The 26,383-nt window shown below is 45.7% G+C and overlaps 1 protein-coding gene and 1 pseudogene across 1 annotated transcript in view; one reads left to right on the forward strand and one right to left on the reverse strand.

Annotated features, from left to right (window-relative positions):
• The window catches only part of LOC126419661 (uncharacterized), a 733,764-nt gene that overhangs the window by 128,992 nt on the left and 578,389 nt on the right, over positions 1 to 26,383 (forward strand). The window lies entirely within an intron of this gene.
• LOC126420279 (5S ribosomal RNA) lies at positions 8,817 to 8,934 on the reverse strand (annotated as a pseudogene).

Here is a 26,383-nt window from a genome sequence, read left to right on the forward strand (position 1 = left end):
CTGGTTCCAGTAGCGAATGTTTAATAATAATCATCCTATATTGTGCAAAAGTATTGCGAGTAGAGGTAAGGGTTAATGTGTAAGACTTTTTCTTAATCGGTGACGTGTAGTCATACACACAAACAGTGTTTGCATTGTCTGCACGTGTTCGACGTTCACTCGACAGAAATCGCGCAAATAATACATGGAGCCAGAAGCGAACTTCTGTGTTGTTTCTAAACTGCAGAGCAAACTTGCAGACGTGTCGACTTTGCCACATCTTTTACTGTTTTTCTTGCGCGACTAGTCCTTACCCGCCCAGTAGGTTTTGCAGCCGTTCGTTTGCCATCAGAGACTAGTCGTAAATCCGCCCCAGAGAGGCCGCCGTACCGCCACGCGCAGACGTGACGAGCGCATTAAATGAGCCGTCTCTATACTGACGGTGTCGTCTGAGAGACCGAGACAGCAACAGGCTTCCATTACGCGCATTGGCGCAACGCTTCTTGCGACGCGCCAGCTGCCGCTGTTACGGGATTGTCTTAGGGCGATTACCTTACAGGCGAAAGTCTTCCGCTCAGCGCAGATAGCTACAAGGAAGACCGTTCCAAAAGGTACCTTCTGCTCGTTGAAACAGTGTGATGAAGGACCTTCGACTACGGTGAGAAGGCATCTTCCACATGAGCTATCCGTCCCACCTTACACCACGGCTCAAACCATTAATGATCCCTTTACTGATGTATCACGATTCTATTTTCATTATTCTTCTGACTGGTTTCATAGGCCTGCCTCAAATTCCTCTCCTGTGCTAACCTCCTCATCTCATAACAGCACTTATTCGTACTCCAGTCTCTGTCTTCCTGTACAGTTTTTACTCTCTACGACTCCCTCTAGTACCACCGAACATATTCCCTGATGTCTGAACACACATGCTATCAATCTGTCACTTCCTGCAATCTGACTTTCCGCATATTCCTTTCCTCGCCGGTTCTGCGGAGAACCTTCCCATTTCTTATCAGTTCAATTTATTTTTCAGCATCTCTCTACTCTGTCATCAATGTGACCACCTTGTCCAGCGCGGCCCGCTGCGACACGAGCAGGAAGTGAGTCAGTGAGGTTCTGGAAGGCACTGACAGGAATGTGGAGCCTTGCAGACTCCAGTCCAGTCGCCAGCTGCACTAGCTATCTCGGTTGAGGATCCACGGCCGGCCGGTGTGGCCGTGCGGTTCTAGGCGCTTCAGTCGGGAACCGCGCGACCGCTACGGTCACAGGTTCGAATCCTGCCTCGGGCATGGATGTGTGTGATGTCCTTAGGTTAGTTAGGTTTCAGTAGTTCTAAGTTCTAGGGGACTGATGACCTCAGATGTTAAGTCCCATAGTGCTCAGAGCCATTTGAACCATTTTTTTGAGGATCCACGGTGTGAACAGCCCGATCGAGGTGATCTCTCAGATTCTCGATTGGGTTTACATGCAGCGAGTTTGGTGACCTGGTGCTCTGCTAGGTACGTACACTGCGAGTCTGACTGCTTCATTCTCCTGCTGGTAGAGGCCATCGTGCCGAGGAAAAACAAACTGCATGTATGGGCGGATATGGTCCCCAAGGATAGACACAAAGTTATGTTAATCTATTTTGCCACGAAAACTTTCCCAAGACCACAATGCTCCCTCATCTGGTCTGGACCCTTCCAACGATTGTTGCAGGATGTTTGCCGTCCTACGTTTAACGCCATGAACGCCGATGGCCAACGGTCCGAAGGAGAATAAAACGTGATTAATCTTGAAGGCCACCTATGACCACATAGCAGATGTCCAGTTACGGTACTGGCGTGCAAATATTAACCTTCGTCGCCGATGAACAGCAGTTAGCATGGGTGCATGAACCATCCACCTGCTGTGGAGGCCCGTACGCAGCAACGTTCACTGAATGGTCGTTGAGGAGACACTGTTGGTAGTCCGTTCGTGAATCTGGGCGGCCAGTTGCCAAAAACGTAAACGTTTATTCGCCCAAACACATTTCCACAGCCTTCGTTCACCCCTGTCATCTACAGCCCTCTGTGCACCTGTTTCGGATAGCCATTTTGCCGCGCACGGTATACTTTAACCACGGCAGCACGCAGTCAGTTTACAAATTTAGTCGTTTCGGAAATGCTTCCACCCTTGGCCCGAAAGTCTGTGATCATTCCCCTTTTGACGTCCAAGAAATCGCTTCGTTTCGCATTATGGTAATCACAACAGTATTTACCCGTCCTTCCGAACTTGTTATATGTCCTTCACTGCTAGTGCTCCCACCTGCCTTCTGTGGGTGACTATTATAACTTGACTTCGAACATAGGCGGTGGTCACATTAACTGACTGAGCGTGTAGAAACCGTTTTGGCAAGAATTAGTTTCAAGTCTTAAGCAGAGAACGCTTCTAAACTTGGATAGTAAATACTATTTCGCATATCTGAGTGATCAGTAATACTCATAGACTCCCTAATCACCTCAAAAGACTTGCAGAGCTAAAGATTTTAACAGGATCTTTTTCTTTTGACACTAAGTAAGGGTAATATTAATTAGTCGATTTGAGAGAGAGAGAGAGTGAGAGAGAGCTATTTTACAGATTGTATGCTTTAAATACCTTTGGTTTCAATCTGTGATCACTGGCAAGTAGGGTATCCACATTTTCCTTTCTCAGCCACGGAAGCACGAAACCTGTGTGCTTCGACCTGACAAATGCCATGCAATATTTCATACTGGATGAATTATCAAGTGATTAGAAATAAATAACTTTCGACAGTAACAATGAAAATGAAATGGTGCTACCGCAAAAAGCAGCAGTTTCTTAATGTGGTCGTAGACCATGGCAGCATAATCTTCAGCGAAATTGAGACGATAGAATAAATTTCTAGAGTAGCTCTCGTTGCAGGGATTGTGAGAGCATCAGCGGATTCCAACAAGCGTGAATAAAGCACTAGGCATCAGCTGGTACTAAGCATACATTCCACGAGATAAATAGACGTTGGAATCTGTACGAGTAGTAACGAGAACAGAAGTGCAGAGTGCCACAAAAAGCTAACAATTACTGGTTTACCTGTAGTTTCGCACTGAAGCAACATCGAATAAATATAGTGTTAAATAACTGAAAAAATTGTACTTATGTTAATGTAACATGTACAAGACTGTATCTGTATTAAGAAAATAATTCTGACAAAGATTTTATTTCTGGTAAAAAAAGAGTCAAGCCATTCATTCTACTCACACAGACCTGAGAGTGTAACGTGTGTTTTCAAGGCTCTAGAGACGGCGTTGCTTGTTTGCTTCACTCGATTTTGTCGGAAATCTTCTTCATACATGGTTAGAAAAACCATGGTGATAAATTTCGAGGAGTGAGTGAATAATCGCAGATCGTTATGGTTGAAACATAAAATGCAGTAAACTTATAAATTTGTTGAACAACTGCGGTTCAGATTGTTATTCAAAAGTAACTGAAGATTTCCTATAATTTACGATCAGACACTTATCTTGCCACAGTTCAGTAGCCGAGTTAGGTTCAGTTTGAGTCAGAATACGGATCCGTTTTGGTCGAGTCGCTTTAGAATCCCGCCTCCATGCCGCAAGTTGGGAAGATTCCGTTTCGTTCATTGTTGATGATTATAGCGTCATACGCTGGTGCTCCTTGGGTGTAAAAGAAAAATTTGAAGAGCTCAGAAATTAAATTTCTAAAGTGACCCCTCTGAATTCTGTTGGGATTGAAGGACGGGAGATTAAGTGTGAAGATGGCCACAAAGTGTTGAGCGCCACTTATTGCTTGTGTGATCCGCGTGCGGCAACACGTAATACGGGTTCAGCAGGTGGTTTGCCACAGTAGTGTCAGGACGGTCGACAGGTGCCTGTAGTCGCTTCCGATAGGAACAGCCACACTGGGGGAACCCGTAAAAACTGGCTCGATTATGTCATTTTATGAGAAAAATGATCTCAAAAACGTGATTGTGGCCTCGATGCCGGATCGTCACACACTTCCATTCTTCCACTACCACTGGTTAAACTCTCGGGGTAAAATACTAGTCGCACTTCCCTCTTAAAAGAGTACAATGGACATTTTGGAACCCGTTGTGCCTATGCAGGAAATATACATTTATCTATCCTTACAGAGACTAATGTCCGACCCGCCAGCTTAGCCGAGAGCACTAATGCGCTACTTCCTGGACTCGGGCAGGCGCGCTGGCCCCGGATCGTATCCGCCCGACGGCTTAACGACGGAGGCCGGTGTGCCAGCCAGCCTGGATGTGCTTTTTAGGCGGTTTTCCACATCCCACTAGGTGAATACCGGGCTGGTCCCCTCTTCCCGCCTCAATTACACGGCTCGCAGATAACTGAACACATTCGCACTATTCCATGGATTACACTAGACAGTTGGGGTACCCTAATTCTGTCCTGGGGGGTACGGGGTGGCGGCAGGAAGGTCGTCCGGCCACCCCTTCCATTAACCTTGCCAAATCCGATTAACCATGCCGACCCTATGTCATTGCGGGAAAAAGACTCAAGCGAAAGAAAGAAAGACATAGACCAGGGCTTCCCCAGGGGTCCGCCGGCTCTTTCTCGGGGGTCCGCCGCCACCTTTCACCAAATCGTGTAAAATAATGAGTAAAATTATTGAATAAAAATGTGAAAATCAAATTCAGAATTTTTTTTTTCGTGTGAAAAACACATGTGTACTTTTACTTCAGGTCGTATTCCCAAGCAGCCTTTGCGGTTCCTAAGTGAGAACGCATACACAGTTTAGCGCCGGAGAATGTGTCTTCTCTGATCGACTGTTTCGCAACAATACAAAACTGGAAAACGGCTTTATAAAAGAAGATTTCCAGAATCGATTTTGAAGTGTTTACCTGACCAACCAAAAGTGGAACTGGGACATCGGCTTACGAAATTCGGTTTTGGAAACGCATGTAAACTGGGTGAATGTGTTCCCACATTGCACAACAGATGTCACAACTGTCCTTTAAAGGCAATTCCTTGGCCTCTTTTCTTTCGTGATGTGTTTGTATCCCGAATCATGGGTCTGCCTCTTTTCTTCCCAGGCCGCGCGAAATGGCGGCGCAGTCTAAGGCGCCATGTCGTGGATTGCGCGGCCGCTCCCGCCGGAGGTTCGAGTCCTCCCTCGGGCATGTGTGTGTGTGTGTGTGTGTGTGTGTGTGTGTGTGTGTGTGTGTGTTGTCCTTAGCGGAAGTTAAACTTAGGTTAATAGTGTGTAAGATTAGGGACTGATGACCTCAGCAGTTAAGTCCCATAGATTTTACATACATTTGAACATTTTTCTTCGGATTTCAAGAGAAACCACACACACACACACACACGCACACACACACAAACACACACACACGACTGTTACGAAATATGCACGCTCCTTACACAACAGTAGCCAGACAGTGGAAGTGAACAGACCACAAGCGGCAGCTTGTCAACAGCGAACAGTTTCGACGTGACGTTGATTGCTGTTGGAGGAAGGCAGCTCCAACGTGTGAAATGTCAATTACCAAGTAATTTTAATCAGGCTATAGTGTGTTCAACAAAGGGAGGAAATCCACTAGTAAGCGTCTGGATACAGTAGGAATTCAAATTGGATCGTTAATTTCAAGTTTTTTTCATTCATCTCTAAACCAAAGACGATACTTCAGGGGGTGGGGGGAGGGGGGGTCATTAGGAACATGGCCCTTGCATTAAGAGCTTTCAGTTCCCATGGGTTTCGCTCTGAAATTTAAAGTTATTGTGCTCTTGACTGACTAGGGGTCCGACGAGGTTTTTCAACTGAAGAAGGGGTCCGCCAGCTGAAAAGGTTGGGAAGCCCTGACGTAGACTAATGTCCATAGTTTATGTACTGACAAAGCCAGAGTTATCTAACTATATTATTAGAAACCCGTGAAATTTAATTCCTGAAAGCAGTTATTGCGATAAATTGTTGGAATTGATAATGAGAAGTTACTCTTTCTTTTTGTGTTTGAATGTTTGGGAATTATTTACTTCGCCGGCCGTGGTGGCCGAGCGGTTCTAGGCACTTCGGTCTGGAGCCACGCGACCGCTACAGTTGCAGGTTCGAATCCTGCCTCGGGCATGGATGTGTGTGATGTCCTTAGGTTAGTTAGGTTTAAGTAGTTCTAAGTTCTAGGGGACTGATGACCTCAGATGTTAAGTTCCATAGTGCTCAGAGCCATTGAGCATAGTGTTCACGGAAATTGTTTCTACTTCTAGTATTGACGTCACGAAATGCTTCCATACTAAATTCCATCTTCTAGTTAACCACAATCCCATTAGGGGATCGGCTGAAAACTCTCGAAGACTAGTTAATGGAAGTATCCTAATATAAATGACTGGTCGAGTTATCTGCATTTTCGTTCAGTTGATGTACAGTCACGTTGTATGGTGCAACGGGTTCCTGTTGACTATGAACCCTTGGAAAGGGATATAATTCACAATGTTCGGTCTGCGTGCCGTCCCGTCACCACCACAGCTTCCCCCGATGCTGGACGCAGTTTGACTGATGTCATGAATTCCGCGAATATCATCAACTTTGCCTCATTTGTGGAAAAATATAGTGCAGAAAGTAAAATTCATTACTATACATTCACTTCTAGAAACTGAAAAGTTCAGTAATTGATTTTCTCCGTCTCCCAAACAATCTGCGATGCGCTCAACAAAATCGGTAAATCGCTGTCTCTGCACTAGCTATCGTACTTCAAATTAATATTTTCCAACATTAATAGACTGTAGGATTATTATTCAGGTAATCGGGCTGCTGTTTTTTATAAGCAAACATTTTAAAGCTATTTCCAAACACTGAAACACGAAAATAATCTTTTGTAAATGTGCTCTACGTGTTGAAGTGGTAGAAAACTGAAGATATACGATTTTTAGCACTTCACTATAAAAAATTACTTTTTTATGCCTCTAACAATGTAACTAAAATTTCATAACTGATACAACAAACATAACCTTCTCGGGTATATTGGCTAGAATACATCCTTCACTAAATGTTAGTGATGTTGCATAAAACAACTTCACATGGTGTAATTCCGCGAACGATATAAACGCAATCAAATGGACGGGTAATAAAATGTTTTAACTCTTCTCAAGCGTAGCTCAGTGATAAGCGTGGCTGTTATGCGGCCAACGGGTTCGATTCCTGATACTGCTAGGATTTTTTTCCCTAGCGGGAGGGTTGTAATGGGATGCACGCATCCTTGTGATAACTGAGAAGCTACAAAAAATTCTTCTGTATCCGTTGTTGACTCTCCATCCAAAATAACTGGCTGCGTCCTTCCTACGAAAAAATCCTCAAGCCAGTCCCAGATTTCGCTTAATACCCCATACGATCGCACCTTTAATAATAGGCACAGACTTGATACAGAGTCAGATGTTTTCCGGAAATCCATAAATACCACATCCACTCAACTGCCTTGAACCGCAGCTTCCAGCGTGTCGGGAGGGAAAAGTGCGAGTTGGGTTTCACGTGATCGATGTTTTTGGAATCCATGCTGGTTGGCGTACAGTACCGTCCATCGTACAGGCGAAAAAGCTCTATGTGATACTGCGCAGCTTTTGTATCACTACAGTTGCCCTATAACGTCGATAGCGGATGAAGTTAGAATGTTTCGGTTCTGTTTTTAGAGTGCGCAAAACTTGTGAAAGGGCAGTAGAGTTACCTTGTCGGCGGCGAAAGTGCAGCACCTGCCACGGCCTCTGGTGCCTAGTGGCTTCCTTTCTCCGGTCCAGCGGCTCATGCCTGACCCACCACCTCGCCCTAGCCTCTCCCATTACGCAACGAGGCCGCTCTAGGTCAGCCGCCGCCGACACTCAGCCAAACTACTGTGCGCGTTTCCTCCTTTCCAAGAGAAGCAGTGAGAGGCAGCCGTCGTAAAGATTTGATACGCTGCAGCTACCGCCACCACTTTCGTTTCGCAACAAATCTGTTAGCTCATCGCGGCAAGAGGTATTAATCTCCGGGCTAAGAAGGGCAGCCTGAACAAAAAAACGAGAGGAGAGAAACTGGTGCTTACAAGAGATCACGAGAACTGCCAGCGCATCTTGCAGTGAATGTCGTTGCGGTGTTAGTGGTGCAACGTCAGTTGCGTACAGTCGACCTCTTTCAAGAGGCAATTTAAAGCTTCAGTAAGCCGCTGCTGGGCGGCGAGCGGTAGCAGAATGTCAGAGTGAGAGGTGACAGTTCAAGCGTCATTGACCGACTGTAGGAAAGATGCTGCAAGCATACATCAAGTAATCGTTCGTTTCTGATTATTTGTTTTCTTCTGGGAAGTTAACATGGACGATGCACATTAATAAAACCGACAAACTGCAGGGACAGATTCCTGACTGGAAAAGGAGGAAAAATGTGCAGAGAACATGTGTTCAAATGGCTCAAATGGCTCCAAGTACTATGGGAATTAACATCTGGAGTCATCAGTCCCCTAGACTTAGAATTACTTGAAACTAACTAATCTAAGAACATCACACACATCCATGCCTGAGACAGGATTCGAACCTGCGACCGTAGCAGCAGCGCTGTTCCAGACTGGAGCGCCTAGAACCGCTCGGACACAGTGGCCGGCGAGGTGTCCGAATGGTTGAGAGGCAGCACGGCCATATCAAAACAAGTACTCTAGAACTAAAACAAAGACGAAACTCCGCCATGAAGGTACCGACCGGTCGCCGTGTCATCCTCAGCCCACAGGCGTCAGCGGATGCGGACATGGAGGGGCATATGGTCAGCACACCGCTCTCCCGCCGTATGTCAGTTTCAGAGACCGCAGCCGCTACTTCTCAGTCAAGTAGCTCCTCAGTTTGCCTCAGGGCTGAGTGCACCTCGCTCGCCAACAGCGCTCGGCAGACCGGATGGTCACCCATCCAAGTGCTAGACCAGTCCGACAGCGCTTAACTGCGGTGATCTGACGGAAACCGGTGTTACCACTGCGGCAAGGCCTTTGGCTGACACTAAGAACATCACACAACATTTCAAGCCCTTCTTGGGCGTTAGCATGATCATGGGTCTTTTCACGCGGACGAAAGTGCAAGGTGGCGGCGGACTGTGGGCACACCAGATCTGGAGGACAGCTTTCTATACAGTAAAGAGACTAACCCTGGCGCACGTTCCAAATCTGGTGTACGCAAAGTCCTACGCCTCCCTGCACGTTCGTCTGTCTGAAATGACCCATGCTCACACAAACGCCCCGAAAGGGACTTGTTGTGTGATGTTCTCAAATGGTTCAAATGGCTCTGAGCACTATGGGACTTAACTTCTGAGGTCATTAGTCGCCTAGAACGTAGAACTACTTAAACGTAACAAACCTAAGGACAGCACACACATCCATGCCCGAGGCAGGATTCGAACCTGCCACCGCAGCGGTCGCGCGGTTCCAGACTGTAGCGCCTAGAACCGCTCGGCCACCCCGGCCGGCTGTGAGATGTTCTCAGTGTCTGTGAGAGTACTTGTTTTCGTATAGCTGTGCTGCCTTTCTATCTGCTCGGCCATACACAAAAACTATCTCGGTTTGCCCCCGACATGAATACTGCTGCTTACATTGAGCTGAGACAATCACACAGTCTGTAACACACAAGAAACACATGGCACGTGGTCAGAAGAACTGTAATTCATCAGCGTCACCTACCATGGCAACGATGCGTTTCCGGACATATGTTCATAGGACCTTTACTCTTCCATTTCCAGTCAGAAATCCGACGCTGCAGTTTGTTGTTTTATAAAGTTCACCCTGTATACGTGGCATAAATGCTCTACAAAATGTCATGGTCATTTAGTTGCACTGTAATAACGCTATTTGTCCTGACCACAGTACTTCATTGACTCAGTTACACCTTAAGAGTTGGGCGTTATGCCATTGTCAAAGGATCCGAAAGCATAACATAGTGTTTTATGGATAACAAAAAGCAGAATGTGTCTGTGCAAACAGAAGACGAATAGTTTTCTTGTGGAATAAGTTACTTTGTAACGTATTGAAATCATCTGATGATTGGTCGAAACTGGTAATGATGCCTATAATGATACCGGTAATGACACCTGAAATACACTGGTGTGCAAAACGTAAGCACGAAAGTAACTTTCTCCTGAAGTATCGCAGCTCGACAAAAATTGAACCATTCATAGAGAGACCTGCTACAGTATAGTATAGAATATTACTGAAAAAAATACACAATGAGACGAACAGAAACGACACTTTTATTGAAAGACACTGAAGTCACCATAGTTTATGATGGCCCCCTTGATATCGCGAGACATGGATCTTAAAAGGTTATGTGGTCAGCACGGACAGCAAAGACTGCTCCTACGCTGGGCGCAAGGTTCGCATGGAGTTCTTTTGGTAGGGCGTCTCATTCCTCCACCAGCACGGTTAACAACGGTTAGATGGTGGTTGGTGCATGTGGACATGCTGCGTACTCCTCCCTAACGCATCCCACACCTGCTACATGAGATGGGGAAATGAGCAGGCCATTCACCGAGTTTCCTCTCCTTCCAAAAGCTCCTGCATTCGCATTGATTGATGGGGTCGTGCATTGTGATCTATAAAAATGAAATCAGGGCCGAATGCGTGCAGAAAAGACGTACATGGGAAAGGAGTATAGTGTTACAATAACATTGACCGGTTAATGTATAGTAGTCAAAGATCTAGAGGCCAATACGTCCTTGCGACATTATGTCTCCCCAGACCATAACAGCTGGATCACCACAGCTGTCCCGGGCTCGCTAGTTGTTCCCTCCTCTCGCCATGTAAAGACCCAGAATCACTACTCAGACTGAATCTGCTCTCATCCGAGAACAGCACGCCATCCCACTTATCGTTGGTCCAGTTCCTTTGCTCTCGGCACCACAGCACGCCGTAACGCCGATGTGCGGGTATCAGCGGAACGCAGAGTATTGCTCGTCGGGCACAGAGGCCACTGGTTTTCTGTCTCCGTGCTGCTGTACTCGGCGAGGTTTCGTCTCTTTCAGTCCAGTTAAATGCGGTTGCAGTTGCTCCTGCTGTTTGCCTTGGGTCCCATCTTCCCTGTCTCGCAATGTAGCGGTGATCTGCTACTATAGTTGACCGAGGTAGATACGCCCTCTCCTCTGGGAAGCAGTGTTTTTGCTTAGGAACGCTCCCCATGCGCATGAAATAATGGTGGGCAGTACCAAACTCATGGGCTACACTCAGCACACTTAACCGCACCTTGGGAAGAGTTCTCATTCTTCCAGTGTTTTGGAGGTGCACAGCAGTGTTGCTCCTGGAGCCTTGTCTACACATGGGAAAGTGTCTCTGTGAACTGTCTGCGTGATGTTGAGATACTCCCGTGGGCTGCAAGATCTCCTGATCTGTCGCCGACAGGACATGTGTGGGACCAGCTTGGAAGTCAGAGGATATATCAGCTTTACGGTACCCCTCGGTATCAGGGCATGCATTCAGGACAGAGAGGGTGTATACTCACCTAAGTGAGCTCATATTGCCAAATTCATTGTAAATTGGACTCGATATTGTAATCACTGAAATTACATCTCATACACCATCAACGTGTGAAGTTTGATTTCGTTTCCTCGTTCCGTTCAGGATGCTTCAATTTTTTTTGGTGATCCATGGTAGTACATAACCGCGATTCGTTACTCAACACAATGCGACGCAAGTCATCAGCATTCCACACCTCCCGTTCAAGGCAGCTGTTTGTGTCGTGTTAACGCGATCCTACACATGGGACGGTAATTCCGTCGTCCGGGTGCTGCTGGTATCGGACAGATGATGCATCGCGACACAGAATGTTGCAGGGAATTCATTAATTTGTTCTCGAATGGCAAGTGCAGACGTGTACGGGATGCAATGCGCTTGGTGCATAATACGGCGATCCTCCTTTGTAGTGAATGAATCAACTATGAACTTGAATGGGTGGCATGCGACGTCCAGCCTGAACAAATGGAATGAATAATAACAAGCAAAATGAGATAAAGAAAAAAAAATTGTTAAGACAACCGCTCGCAATAAGCAACAAATCCGGGTTCGAGTCGTGGTCCGGCACAAGGTTTCGTATGTCCCCAGTAGGTAGTACATCGATACCTAACACAGCTGCAGCCAAATTACTGGCAATTGTTGAAGTTACTTCTAAGTAATTTCGGTCGGCCGTCTTTCGTCAACAATGTCTGTTCGTCCAGATATGCAAGTGACTTTTTTTAAACCATTGTATACAGAGTGGTCTAAAAATAAAAGTCAGTAACTTTGTAAGAAGAAGCAGAAATTCAAACTAGGAGAAAAGGTTTCACCACTCATCAGTGAGCGAGTAAGCCATTTATGCACTATGACCACACAAGAGTACCAATCACGTAAATTACGATGTGGAAGATGGCTCTACATTTCAGCGTGCGTGCAACACGCTCCCCTGTTTTCTACGACATGGAACGAGATACATCTGCGGGGAGTTACCGACATGCCTCTCACGTATCAGCACGTCGAACGGCAGCGCACTTTACGGTAGCTCAAGAGTTGTATTTCCGCCGTGCACATCATCTCTTCAAGCCCACTTTTTTGTACGCAGTTCTGTTCTTAGACGAAGCAGTTAATCCGTAATATGTCACCCGTCGGTGGACGTAAATACCAGTGCAATGTAGCGCTTCACGTCGAATGTCTAGTCTCTAAATGAAAATGTAAATGTATCTCCTCGAGGATACTCCACTGAAAAAAATTGGCTAGTATGATATGATGAAGGGTGATAGAAAGGAGATAATTACTTAACACTTAAACCCTGGCCGGCTTGTGAACCTTTAGTACAAATGAATTTTGGACACGTTTCACACTGAATTTTACACCAATTTTCAAACGAAATCCTGGATACGCGATCTGATTAGCAAAACTTCGGTAAAGACGCGATAAAGCGTTCGCAAACGAAGTGGGACTATTTTCTGCAAGACATTTCTAACCAGAACAGTTCGAATGTTACGTATACTTGCTGCTCAAACAGAGACCAATCATGTAACGAATCTTGCTTTACAGGCCCGGTTCGTGAGGAGCAAATGTGCTTGCCATTGCATTTAGATATCACTTCAAAAATACTAAACAATGAGCTGCGGCGGACTTGAAAATTATTAAAGTGCTTCTACAAGCTGCTTCTCAACATCTGCATCACGGCCTCCTTACTTCACTTTTGAAAAGTATTACGAAAGTTAGCAGGCGTGCGTATTTCAAGCGAATAGATGCTTTGGTTTCCAAACAAACTTCACAGGAAGTGGAGTTAGGTGTCATGAGGCCACCTTGTCTCAGTATGAATGAGCAAAGTCACAGGACTGTTTGGGAGGATAAAGGAAAATTCTCTACGTCAATAAATAAGCGTACGAAAATCAGAGAAAATGAATGCTGTTTGACAATAAATAGTACACAGCTAGTAGTCGCACATCTGTAGTGTAGATCACCAATAGAACTCTCGAACAGGTTCACAAATGACTGAATCCTGCGATAATATCTATAATGAAAGCCTCAAAATGTTTTCTGCGGTGTCGTGGAGTATCAAGAGTGGTGCAAAATATATCGACCACAGCAGATATACAGTAATGCACAGCAAAGTGGTATCACGAGGCTCCAATGGGATAGTAGGAAAAAGCCGTGCCTCCCGTAGCTCCGAGGCGCCATGTTCAAATGTTCAAATGTGTGTGAAATCTTAAGGGACTGCTAATGTCATCAGTCCCTAAGCTTACACACTACTCAACCTAAATTATCCTAAGGACAAACACACACACCCATGCCCGAGGGAGGACTCGAACCTCCGCCGGGATCAGCCGCACAGTCCGAGGCGCCATCGCCGCCCCTTTCCCATAATAGCGTTGCCAGGAGCGCAGTTCCGTTCGAGGTCGGGTCCTGTCGGAATAATGTCGTTTTGCTGCCTACTGCCGTTGACACAGCACGTGTCAATCGTGGGAGAGTGAAGAAACTTCCGTCTCCTGTGAACTGCGGTTACACTATCAGAACTGTGTCAATAAGTGTCTGTGAATCTGTGTTTTCTAGTGACTCTGGTGAAGTCCACAGTACGGCCATTCTGAACTTGTATCAATTCGCCACTTAGTAATCGTGACCCATTTAGTATGTTCTGAACCGCAAGTCCACGTATGCAGGTTCACAACTACAGCGGAGACTGGCGAGCAAAGATAAATTTTGTTATAATTAATAAAGTGTTTCTTATTCAGAGGGTTCTAATTAAATGTATTATTATTAGCCACCTTAGTGCCCGCGAAGTAGGACACAAAATTTTCAGTGCCTTTACGAGAGAGAGAGAGAGAGAAATCGTAAGCCAGTTCTATTCACGGATAACTGGATATCTTTATTCACGTGTGCACATAGATTCAGATAGCTCACGAAGAAGTCCCCGCAGTAAATCGTCAAACACGCATTTCGAGAAATACACATGATGATTCCGAGACGATGTTACAAAATTTTAAGGGATGATGAGGAAGAGTAGCTGTATCAGTTTGAGGCAAGGGACCCAGATTCGGAAACTACCGAGTCGAAAATCGTTCTGATACCCCTGAGAGTAGAATACATATACCGCTACATGCTGAGATCGTAGGGTAGGCAGCTCACGGAGGTGGTAGTACGGAACAAAATAATTAAAAAAAATGTCCATTATACATGGGTTCAGGGTGATTCATGTTACAAGCTTTCGTACGTGATTACGGCCAGACGATGTGAAAATATAGTCTCTGGGCGTGGAATGATATTTGGAGCTAGACGCTTGGGACATTCCATTTCGTACATCATTAGGGAATTCAATATTCCGAGATCCACAGTGTCAGGAGTGTGCCGAGAATATCACATTTCATTTCAGGCATACCTCTCCCCACGGACGACGTAGTGGCCTATGATCTTTACTTAACGACAGAGAGCAACGTCGTTGCAGAGTTGTCAGTGCTAACAGACAAGCAACACCACCTGAAACAACCGCAGAAATCAATGTGGGGCGCACGAGGGACGTACCCGTTAGGACAGTGCGGCGACATTTAGCGTTAATGGGCTTTAGTAGCAGACGACCCATGCAAGTTTCTTTGCTAATAGCACGACATCGACTGCAGTGCCTCCCGGGGCTCGTGACCATACTGGTTGCACCCCAGGTGACTGGAAAACCGTGGCCTGGTCAGATGAGTTCCGATTTCAGTTGGTAAGAGCCGATGTTAGGGTTAGAGTGTGGGGCAGACCCCACGAAGCCATGGACTAAAGTTGTCAACAAAAGGCACTGTGAAAGCTGGTTTGTGGCTCTGTTATGAAGTGGGCTGTGTTTACATGAAATGGACTAGGTCCTATGGTCTAATTGAACTGATCATTGGTTGCAAACTGTTATGTTCGTATACTTGGAGACCATTTGCAACCATTCTTGCACTTCATGTTCCCAAGCAACGATGGAACTTTTATGGATTGAAATGCCCCATGTCACCGGCAACATTTGGTGGCGACTGGTTTGCAGAACATTCTGGACAGTTCGAGCGAATTATCTGGCCACACAGATCGCCCGAAATGTATCCCATAGAACATTCGTGAGACATAATTGAGAGAAGAATTCGTGCACAAAATACTGTAGTGGCAACATTTTCGCTATTATCTATCGCTATAGAGGCAGCATGGCTGAATATTTCTGCAGGGGACTTCCAACGATTTTTGGAGTTCATGCCACGTCGAGTTGCTCCACTACGCCGGACAAAGAGGGTCCGCCACGATATTATGAGGTACCCCATGACCTCTGCCACCTCAGCGTTCACCTCTTCTGCTGAACAGCAGGTACGCATTTTAAAGCCCATGTTTACTGGGCTTTTTTTTAATATTTTGGTCCATACTACCTCCTTCCAAAATATGGAAAGCAAAGAGCTTGCAGTAGGAGACTACACTATAAGAGTTATGACAAAGGCTTTCACTTTTAATTTTCCGGACCAGGGTCCCTTACCTCATATTGATATATTTACTCTTCTTCATCATCACGGAATCACCCTGTTTGTTTGAAACACGGGACCCGTGAACAGATCGCGAGTGAATGGAGCGGTTACCGCCTGCAGCAAGCAGCAGTCCTACCCAGTTGTACAAAACAGCGTGCTGAAGCACCGAAACACCACAATCTTCCTACGTAAATCTTAAGTTCATCAGTGCAGGAACCGATTCAAGTGTGTAAGTTCTTCTGTTGGTACAACTGAATTTGGCTGCCTGGCCTGTCCATGACCTGTGCCGGTCAAAGTACCTGAGCTGACAAGATATTAGACGCCAAGCAGCACACAGACCTTTGACGCTTGCCTAATCGACCCTACGAGGTACTTTAAGTTTCCCACACAGCCAAGTCGCAGAGGGTATGCTTGGGCCGAGTGCATCAATTGGCATCAATCCTGAGAACAACTACACGGATAAATATGAAGCAACTGAAGTGTAAAAAATTATGTGTCGGGATGAAATGCGAAAACCCTTTCCAGTAGAAGGGGCAGGATAGTTAGAGATCTGACAGAGCAACCAAGAAGTTGACTTGGACCTGCAACGTGCAGCAGAGGGTAGGGGCAGGCAGAGACCAAAGTGTGCGTAACATACTGTAGAAGATGTGTGATCCTCCAGGTCTGTCCATGACCTGTGCCGGTCAAAGTACCTGAGCTGACAAGATATTAGACGCCAAGCAGCACACAGACCTTTGACGCTTGCCTAATCGACCCTACGAGGTACTTTAAGTTTCCCACACAGCCAAGTCGCAGAGGGTATGCTTGGGCCGAGTGCATCAATTGGCATCAATCCTGAGAACAACTACACGGATAAATATGAAGCAACTGAAGTGTAAAAAATTATGTGTCGGGATGAAATGCGAAAACCCTTTCCAGTAGAAGGGGCAGGATAGTTAGAGATCTGACAGAGCAACCAAGAAGTTGACTTGGACCTGCAACGAGCAGCAGAGGGTAGGGGCAGGCAGAGACCAAAGTGTGCGTAACATACTGTAGAAGATGTGTGATCCTCCAGGTCTGTCCATGACCTGTGCCGGTCAAAGTACCTGAGCTGACAAGATATTAGACGCCAAGCAGCACACAGACCTTTGACGCTTGCCTAATCGACCCTACGAGGTACTTTAAGTTTCCCACACAGCCAAGTCGCAGAGGGTATGCTTGGGCCGAGTGCATCAATTGGCATCAATCCTGAGAACAACTACACGGATAAATATGAAGCAACTGAAGTGTAAAAAATTATGTGTCGGGATGAAATGCGAAAACCCTTTCCAGTAGAAGGGGCAGGATAGTTAGAGATCTGACAGAGCAACCAAGAAGTTGACTTGGACCTGCAACGTGCAGCAGAGGGTAGGGGCAGGCAGAGACCAAAGTGTGCGTAACATACTGTAGAAGATGTGTGATCCTCCAGGTCTGTCCATGACCTGTGCCGGTCAAAGTACCTGAGCTGACAAGATATTAGACGCCAAGCAGCACACAGACCTTTGACGCTTGCCTAATCGACCCTACGAGGTACTTTAAGTTTCCCACACAGCCAAGTCGCAGAGGGTATGCTTGGGCCGAGTGCATCAATTGGCATCAATCCTGAGAACAACTACACGGATAAATATGAAGCAACTGAAGTGTAAAAAATTATGTGTCGGGATGAAATGCGAAAACCCTTTCCAGTAGAAGGGGCAGGATAGTTAGAGATCTGACAGAGCAACCAAGAAGTTGACTTGGACCTGCAACGAGCAGCAGAGGGTAGGGGCAGGCAGAGACCAAAGTGTGCGTAACATACTGTAGAAGATGTGTGATCCTCCAGGTCTGTCCATGACCTGTGCCGGTCAAAGTACCTGAGCTGACAAGATATTAGACGCCAAGCAGCACACAGACCTTTGACGCTTGCCTAATCGACCCTACGAGGTACTTTAAGTTTCCCACACAGCCAAGTCGCAGAGGGTATGCTTGGGCCGAGTGCATCAATTGGCATCAATCCTGAGAACAACTACACGGATAAATATGAAGCAACTGAAGTGTAAAAAATTATGTGTCGGGATGAAATGCGAAAACCCTTTCCAGTAGAAGGGGCAGGATAGTTAGAGATCTGACAGAGCAACCAAGAAGTTGACTTGGACCTGCAACGAGCAGCAGAGGGTAGGGGCAGGCAGAGACCAAAGTGTGCGTAACATACTGTAGAAGATGTGTGATCCTCCAGGTCTGTCCATGACCTGTGCCGGTCAAAGTACCTGAGCTGACAAGATATTAGACGCCAAGCAGCACACAGACCTTTGACGCTTGCCTAATCGACCCTACGAGGTACTTTAAGTTTCCCACACAGCCAAGTCGCAGAGGGTATGCTTGGGCCGAGTGCATCAATTGGCATCAATCCTGAGAACAACTACACGGATAAATATGAAGCAACTGAAGTGTAAAAAATTATGTGTCGGGATGAAATGCGAAAACCCTTTCCAGTAGAAGGGGCAGGATAGTTAGAGATCTGACAGAGCAACCAAGAAGTTGACTTGGACCTGCAACGAGCAGCAGAGGGTAGGGGCAGGCAGAGACCAAAGTGTGCGTAACATACTGTAGAAGATGTGTGATCCTCCAGGTCTGTCCATGACCTGTGCCGGTCAAAGTACCTGAGCTGACAAGATATTAGACGCCAAGCAGCACACAGACCTTTGACGCTTGCCTAATCGACCCTACGAGGTACTTTAAGTTTCCCACACAGCCAAGTCGCAGAGGGTATGCTTGGGCCGAGTGCATCAATTGGCATCAATCCTGAGAACAACTACACGGATAAATATGAAGCAACTGAAGTGTAAAAAATTATGTGTCGGGATGAAATGCGAAAACCCTTTCCAGTAGAAGGGGCAGGATAGTTAGAGATCTGACAGAGCAACCAAGAAGTTGACTTGGACCTGCAACGAGCAGCAGAGGGTAGGGGCAGGCAGAGACCAAAGTGTGCGTAACATACTGTAGAAGATGTGTGATCCTCCAGGTCTGTCCATGACCTGTGCCGGTCAAAGTACCTGAGCTGACAAGATATTAGACGCCAAGCAGCACACAGACCTTTGACGCTTGCCTAATCGACCCTACGAGGTACTTTAAGTTTCCCACACAGCCAAGTCGCAGAGGGTATGCTTGGGCCGAGTGCATCAATTGGCATCAATCCTGAGAACAACTACACGGATAAATATGAAGCAACTGAAGTGTAAAAAATTATGTGTCGGGATGAAATGCGAAAACCCTTTCCAGTAGAAGGGGCAGGATAGTTAGAGATCTGACAGAGCAACCAAGAAGTTGACTTGGACCTGCAACGAGCAGCAGAGGGTAGGGGCAGGCAGAGACCAAAGTGTGCGTAACATACTGTAGAAGATGTGTGATCCTCCAGGTCTGTCCATGACCTGTGCCGGTCAAAGTACCTGAGCTGACAAGATATTAGACGCCAAGCAGCACACAGACCTTTGACGCTTGCCTAATCGACCCTACGAGGTACTTTAAGTTTCCCACACAGCCAAGTCGCAGAGGGTATGCTTGGGCCGAGTGCATCAATTGGCATCAATCCTGAGAACAACTACACGGATAAATATGAAGCAACTGAAGTGTAAAAAATTATGTGTCGGGATGAAATGCGAAAACCCTTTCCAGTAGAAGGGGCAGGATAGTTAGAGATCTGACAGAGCAACCAAGAAGTTGACTTGGACCTGCAACGAGCAGCAGAGGGTAGGGGCAGGCAGAGACCAAAGTGTGCGTAACATACTGTAGAAGATGTGTGATCCTCCAGGTCTGTCCATGACCTGTGCCGGTCAAAGTACCTGAGCTGACAAGATATTAGACGCCAAGCAGCACACAGACCTTTGACGCTTGCCTAATCGACCCTACGAGGTACTTTAAGTTTCCCACACAGCCAAGTCGCAGAGGGTATGCTTGGGCCGAGTGCATCAATTGGCATCAATCCTGAGAACAACTACACGGATAAATATGAAGCAACTGAAGTGTAAAAAATTATGTGTCGGGATGAAATGCGAAAACCCTTTCCAGTAGAAGGGGCAGGATAGTTAGAGATCTGACAGAGCAACCAAGAAGTTGACTTGGACCTGCAACGAGCAGCAGAGGGTAGGGGCAGGCAGAGACCAAAGTGTGCGTAACATACTGTAGAAGATGTGTGATCCTCCAGGTCTGTCCATGACCTGTGCCGGTCAAAGTACCTGAGCTGACAAGATATTAGACGCCAAGCAGCACACAGACCTTTGACGCTTGCCTAATCGACCCTACGAGGTACTTTAAGTTTCCCACACAGCCAAGTCGCAGAGGGTATGCTTGGGCCGAGTGCATCAATTGGCATCAATCCTGAGAACAACTACACGGATAAATATGAAGCAACTGAAGTGTAAAAAATTATGTGTCGGGATGAAATGCGAAAACCCTTTCCAGTAGAAGGGGCAGGATAGTTAGAGATCTGACAGAGCAACCAAGAAGTTGACTTGGACCTGCAACGAGCAGCAGAGGGTAGGGGCAGGCAGAGACCAAAGTGTGCGTAACATACTGTAGAAGATGTGTGATCCTCCAGGTCTGTCCATGACCTGTGCCGGTCAAAGTACCTGAGCTGACAAGATATTAGACGCCAAGCAGCACACAGACCTTTGACGCTTGCCTAATCGACCCTACGAGGTACTTTAAGTTTCCCACACAGCCAAGTCGCAGAGGGTATGCTTGGGCCGAGTGCATCAATTGGCATCAATCCTGAGAACAACTACACGGATAAATATGAAGCAACTGAAGTGTAAAAAATTATGTGTCGGGATGAAATGCGAAAACCCTTTCCAGTAGAAGGGGCAGGATAGTTAGAGATCTGACAGAGCAACCAAGAAGTTGACTTGGACCTGCAACGAGCAGCAGAGGGTAGGGGCAGGCAGAGACCAAAGTGTGCGTAACATACTGTAGAAGATGTGTGATCCTCCAGGTCTGTCCATGACCTGTGCCGGTCAAAGTACCTGAGCTGACAAGATATTAGACGCCAAGCAGCACACAGACCTTTGACGCTTGCCTAATCGACCCTACGAGGTACTTTAAGTTTCCCACACAGCCAAGTCGCAGAGGGTATGCTTGGGCCGAGTGCATCAATTGGCATCAATCCTGAGAACAACTACACGGATAAATATGAAGCAACTGAAGTGTAAAAAATTATGTGTCGGGATGAAATGCGAAAACCCTTTCCAGTAGAAGGGGCAGGATAGTTAGAGATCTGACAGAGCAACCAAGAAGTTGACTTGGACCTGCAACGAGCAGCAGAGGGTAGGGGCAGGCAGAGACCAAAGTGTGCGTAACATACTGTAGAAGATGTGTGATCCTCCAGGTCTGTCCATGACCTGTGCCGGTCAAAGTACCTGAGCTGACAAGATATTAGACGCCAAGCAGCACACAGACCTTTGACGCTTGCCTAATCGACCCTACGAGGTACTTTAAGTTTCCCACACAGCCAAGTCGCAGAGGGTATGCTTGGGCCGAGTGCATCAATTGGCATCAATCCTGAGAACAACTACACGGATAAATATGAAGCAACTGAAGTGTAAAAAATTATGTGTCGGGATGAAATGCGAAAACCCTTTCCAGTAGAAGGGGCAGGATAGTTAGAGATCTGACAGAGCAACCAAGAAGTTGACTTGGACCTGCAACGAGCAGCAGAGGGTAGGGGCAGGCAGAGACCAAAGTGTGCGTAACATACTGTAGAAGATGTGTGATCCTCCAGGTCTGTCCATGACCTGTGCCGGTCAAAGTACCTGAGCTGACAAGATATTAGACGCCAAGCAGCACACAGACCTTTGACGCTTGCCTAATCGACCCTACGAGGTACTTTAAGTTTCCCACACAGCCAAGTCGCAGAGGGTATGCTTGGGCCGAGTGCATCAATTGGCATCAATCCTGAGAACAACTACACGGATAAATATGAAGCAACTGAAGTGTAAAAAATTATGTGTCGGGATGAAATGCGAAAACCCTTTCCAGTAGAAGGGGCAGGATAGTTAGAGATCTGACAGAGCAACCAAGAAGTTGACTTGGACCTGCAACGAGCAGCAGAGGGTAGGGGCAGGCAGAGACCAAAGTGTGCGTAACATACTGTAGAAGATGTGTGATCCTCCAGGTCTGTCCATGACCTGTGCCGGTCAAAGTACCTGAGCTGACAAGATATTAGACGCCAAGCAGCACACAGACCTTTGACGCTTGCCTAATCGACCCTACGAGGTACTTTAAGTTTCCCACACAGCCAAGTCGCAGAGGGTATGCTTGGGCCGAGTGCATCAATTGGCATCAATCCTGAGAACAACTACACGGATAAATATGAAGCAACTGAAGTGTAAAAAATTATGTGTCGGGATGAAATGCGAAAACCCTTTCCAGTAGAAGGGGCAGGATAGTTAGAGATCTGACAGAGCAACCAAGAAGTTGACTTGGACCTGCAACGAGCAGCAGAGGGTAGGGGCAGGCAGAGACCAAAGTGTGCGTAACATACTGTAGAAGATGTGTGATCCTCCAGGTCTGTCCATGACCTGTGCCGGTCAAAGTACCTGAGCTGACAAGATATTAGACGCCAAGCAGCACACAGACCTTTGACGCTTGCCTAATCGACCCTACGAGGTACTTTAAGTTTCCCACACAGCCAAGTCGCAGAGGGTATGCTTGGGCCGAGTGCATCAATTGGCATCAATCCTGAGAACAACTACACGGATAAATATGAAGCAACTGAAGTGTAAAAAATTATGTGTCGGGATGAAATGCGAAAACCCTTTCCAGTAGAAGGGGCAGGATAGTTAGAGATCTGACAGAGCAACCAAGAAGTTGACTTGGACCTGCAACGTGCAGCAGAGGGTAGGGGCAGGCAGAGACCAAAGTGTGCGTAACATACTGTAGAAGATGTGTGATCCTCCAGGTACTTAGAGAATTACGATTATTTCCACTCAATAACGTGCTGTGCAATTATGTCTGGGGTAACTCATATTTAAGAAAGAAAATTTTCTTTGCACGAATTCCTGCTGTAAGGATACGCTTCTATCGGTTCTCAGTCCGAAGACTGATTTGATGCAACTCTTCATGCTAATCTGTCCCATGCAAGTCACTTCATTTAAGAATAACTACTGCAGCCTACATCCACTTAAACCTATTGTATTCATACTTTGGTCTCACTCTATAAATTCTATCCCCCATACTTCCCTTCAGTAGCAAATTGGTGATTCCTTGATGCCTCAGAATGTGTCCTACCAACTGACTCCTTCTGTTAGTTAAGTTCTTCCATAAATATCTTTTCTCCCCAATTTGATTCATTAACTGCTCGTTATTTTTTCGAACCATCCATCCAACATTCAACATTCTTCTGTAGCAACGCATTTCAAATGCTGCAAGTCTCTTCTTGGCTGATCCACTTCTCACTTCCGCACAACGCTCTGCCTCAGATAAAAATCTTCAGGAAAGACTTCCTAACCCTTAAATTTACATTAGATGTTAGCAAATTCATCTTTTTCACAAATGCTTTTCGTAATATTCCCAGTCTGCATTTTATGTCCTCTTTCATTTCGGCCATCTTCAGTTACTTTGCTGCCCAAATAGCAAAACTCATTTACTATATTGTCAAATTTCCTAATCTGTTTCCGTCATCAACGCCTGATCTGATTCGACTGCATATCATTGCCCTCGTTATAATTTTATTAATGTACAGCTTTTATCCTTCTTTCAAGACGCTGTCCATTCCGTTCAACTGCTCTTCGAACTCCTTTGCGATCTCTGGCGTAGTTACAATGGCATCACAAAACTCAAAGTTTTCTTCCTGAACTTTAATTCCCTTACAAAATTTATCCTTGATTTCTTTTACTGCTTTGTCAATGTAGAGATCGAATAAGATCGGGGATCGGATACAACTCTGTGTCATTCCCTTCTTAACTACTGCTTGCGGTCTGGTTTGTGTACATGCTATAAGTAAACTTTCGCCTCCTGTATTTTATCTCTGCTATATTTGGAATTTCAAAGAGTTTAGTTCAACCAACCATGCCAAAAATTTCACTAAATCTGCTAGTGATATAAACGTAGCTTTTCTCATGAAAAGTGCAATAAATTTCAATTGCTGTTCAGAACGAATAATCATCTCCACAGCTGCGATACTTGAAACAAAATTCGCTATAGTGAGCTCAGTTGGAACAATAACTTTGATCAAAGAGTTAATAAGACAAAATACATGGCAGATAGTAAAGTTAAGCGCCAGTGCAGAGCAACTTCGTGTTCTTCGCGTAAGAATTTTGTTAGGTCACATGGTTAAAAAGAGTTGCATACTTATTTCTTTCACGAAAGTACATATTTTAATGTGGTTTATAAACATATCTGTAAATCCTAACAGTATTTAAATAATAACGGCTTTTACTTGTCAAGTGGCTCGTTCCATTGCTTTACGATACATAGACATAAGTAACTAGTAACATTTAACACTGTTCTATAACGCTTTATCTGTCTCCGCCCATTTTTTGCCTCGTTTTTCAACACACTGCCTCGCATTATGGTCCACGAGGACAAGCCCCTTCCACTTCCCTCTTTGCATTACTCTTTCAAGACGTTAACATCTGCTAATTGGCAGTGTGCCTCCCATTCATTTACTGTCAAAACCCGCGAGGCCATTTATGATCATATATGCTGAGTTGTAGCAAGTACGCCACCATTCTCGTCGGCTGTAAGCCATAAACTAGTGGTATGTTTACAGAGATGTCAAGAACAGCCCTTTTATAGCTAATTGTACATAAAGCTTTAAATATAGCATAGCGAAGATAAGTAGTTAGTGCAACTATCATCGCTGCTTGGAGGCTTTGATTTTTAACGCCATCAAGTTTTTCTTTTATACCCGTTGTCAGCATAAATACTTGGACAGAGTATCGCACAAGTCCTCTTTTAATGTTACACATGCGAGGAAGCTTACCTCATTAGGACAGTAATGAACCTATAGCATCATCCATCGTAATGTAATTCTCCGAGTTTTGCTAGTCAAAATTTTGTTTGTTTGGAGATCATGAAAATTTATAACTAAGCTGGACTTGGTCTACAGGGATATAAACAGCAATAAATGCGAAAGGTGTGTGGTGTGGCTAGCGAAGCGAGACTCAAAGCACACAAGACTGTGGAAGCTAAGAGGTAAGATGTAATTGCGTTGTTTTTAGTTCCATCCCGATCGCTATCGAAGTGTAGCGCTAAACAACAAAGTGCATTATAGAGTCCGGCTGTAGCCAGAACTAAACGAGAACAAGCGAAATACAGTACAAAATGATGAAAAGAGAGGAATTTTAAGAAAAATATAAATCATAGAGCAAGATGTAGGGCCTACACTAAGAAGGTATTGCATACATAGAGTAACACACACAGGATAGTGGTGGAAATGAAAAGGAACTGTACAAACTATATACAATTTTCTCCACACTAATTTTTCCTTCGTTCGCTACACAAGGCGTTCGCAAAACGAAAAAATCAAACTGCTACGGCCTTCTGCGAATGTGCTACAGAGTGTAACGCAGTCCTCTCAACTTTTTTGGTATCTCTGCCTGACAATGGCATTAAGCTCGCACTACTGACAGCGCAAACAGTGGGAATTTCTAGACGCCACCACAAATGCTGGCCTCGTTGTGGCCGTCACCTCTGGCGGTGAACTACGCCTATAGGGGTCGCTTTCGCAGCTCACAGACGCACCGTGCAACGCCGTAGACCGCATCGCCTGAGATCGCCAGCGACATAAATACAACGGACGTGTCGAGCAAGTTGTAGACTTCCTATACACATAAATGTTTTCCTTTTTTTTTTTCAATCTTTGTCTGGTACCTATTGTCCCAGACTTAAATTAAGAATAGTGTCCATTCCCGGGTTCTGGCCAAGGTTTTCGCGAGGTTTCCCTCGTTTATAGAGCAAATACTGGAGCTGGAAACCCTCTATATATATTTCCAATTGACATTCTCTCCGCATCCCCTGCTGCCCGGTACACTCCAAGATATGAATTAAAAAAAAAAAAAAAATGCACCACGAAGGCATTACCCGACTGAGAAAGATGTCGATAGATGTTATGTACATGTACAGACAGACAAATGATTACAATTTCAGAAGAATTGGATGACTTATTCAAGAGAAGGAGCTAGACGAATAGAACAAGTCAAGAGCACGTTGATCCATCTCTGGCCCTTATCCGAGAAGTTATTCAGCTTGGCATTTGTTGATAGAGTTGTTGAACGTCCTCCTGAGAGATACCGTGCCAAATTCTGTCCAAATGGAGCTTTTGATTGTGAAAATCCCGAGCTGGTTGGAGGGCCCAGCCCACGATGCTCCAAACGTTCTCAATTGAGGAGAGATCCGGATACCTTGCTGACCAAGGTAGTAAGATTTGGCAAGCACGAACACAAACAGTAGAAACTCTCGCCTTGTGCGGCAGGGCATTATCTTGTTGAAATGTATACCCAGG

Source organism: Schistocerca serialis, chromosome 9, assembly GCF_023864345.2.
Source record: "Schistocerca serialis cubense isolate TAMUIC-IGC-003099 chromosome 9, iqSchSeri2.2, whole genome shotgun sequence".
In the NCBI taxonomy this organism is placed as follows: domain Eukaryota; kingdom Metazoa; phylum Arthropoda; class Insecta; order Orthoptera; family Acrididae; genus Schistocerca; species Schistocerca serialis.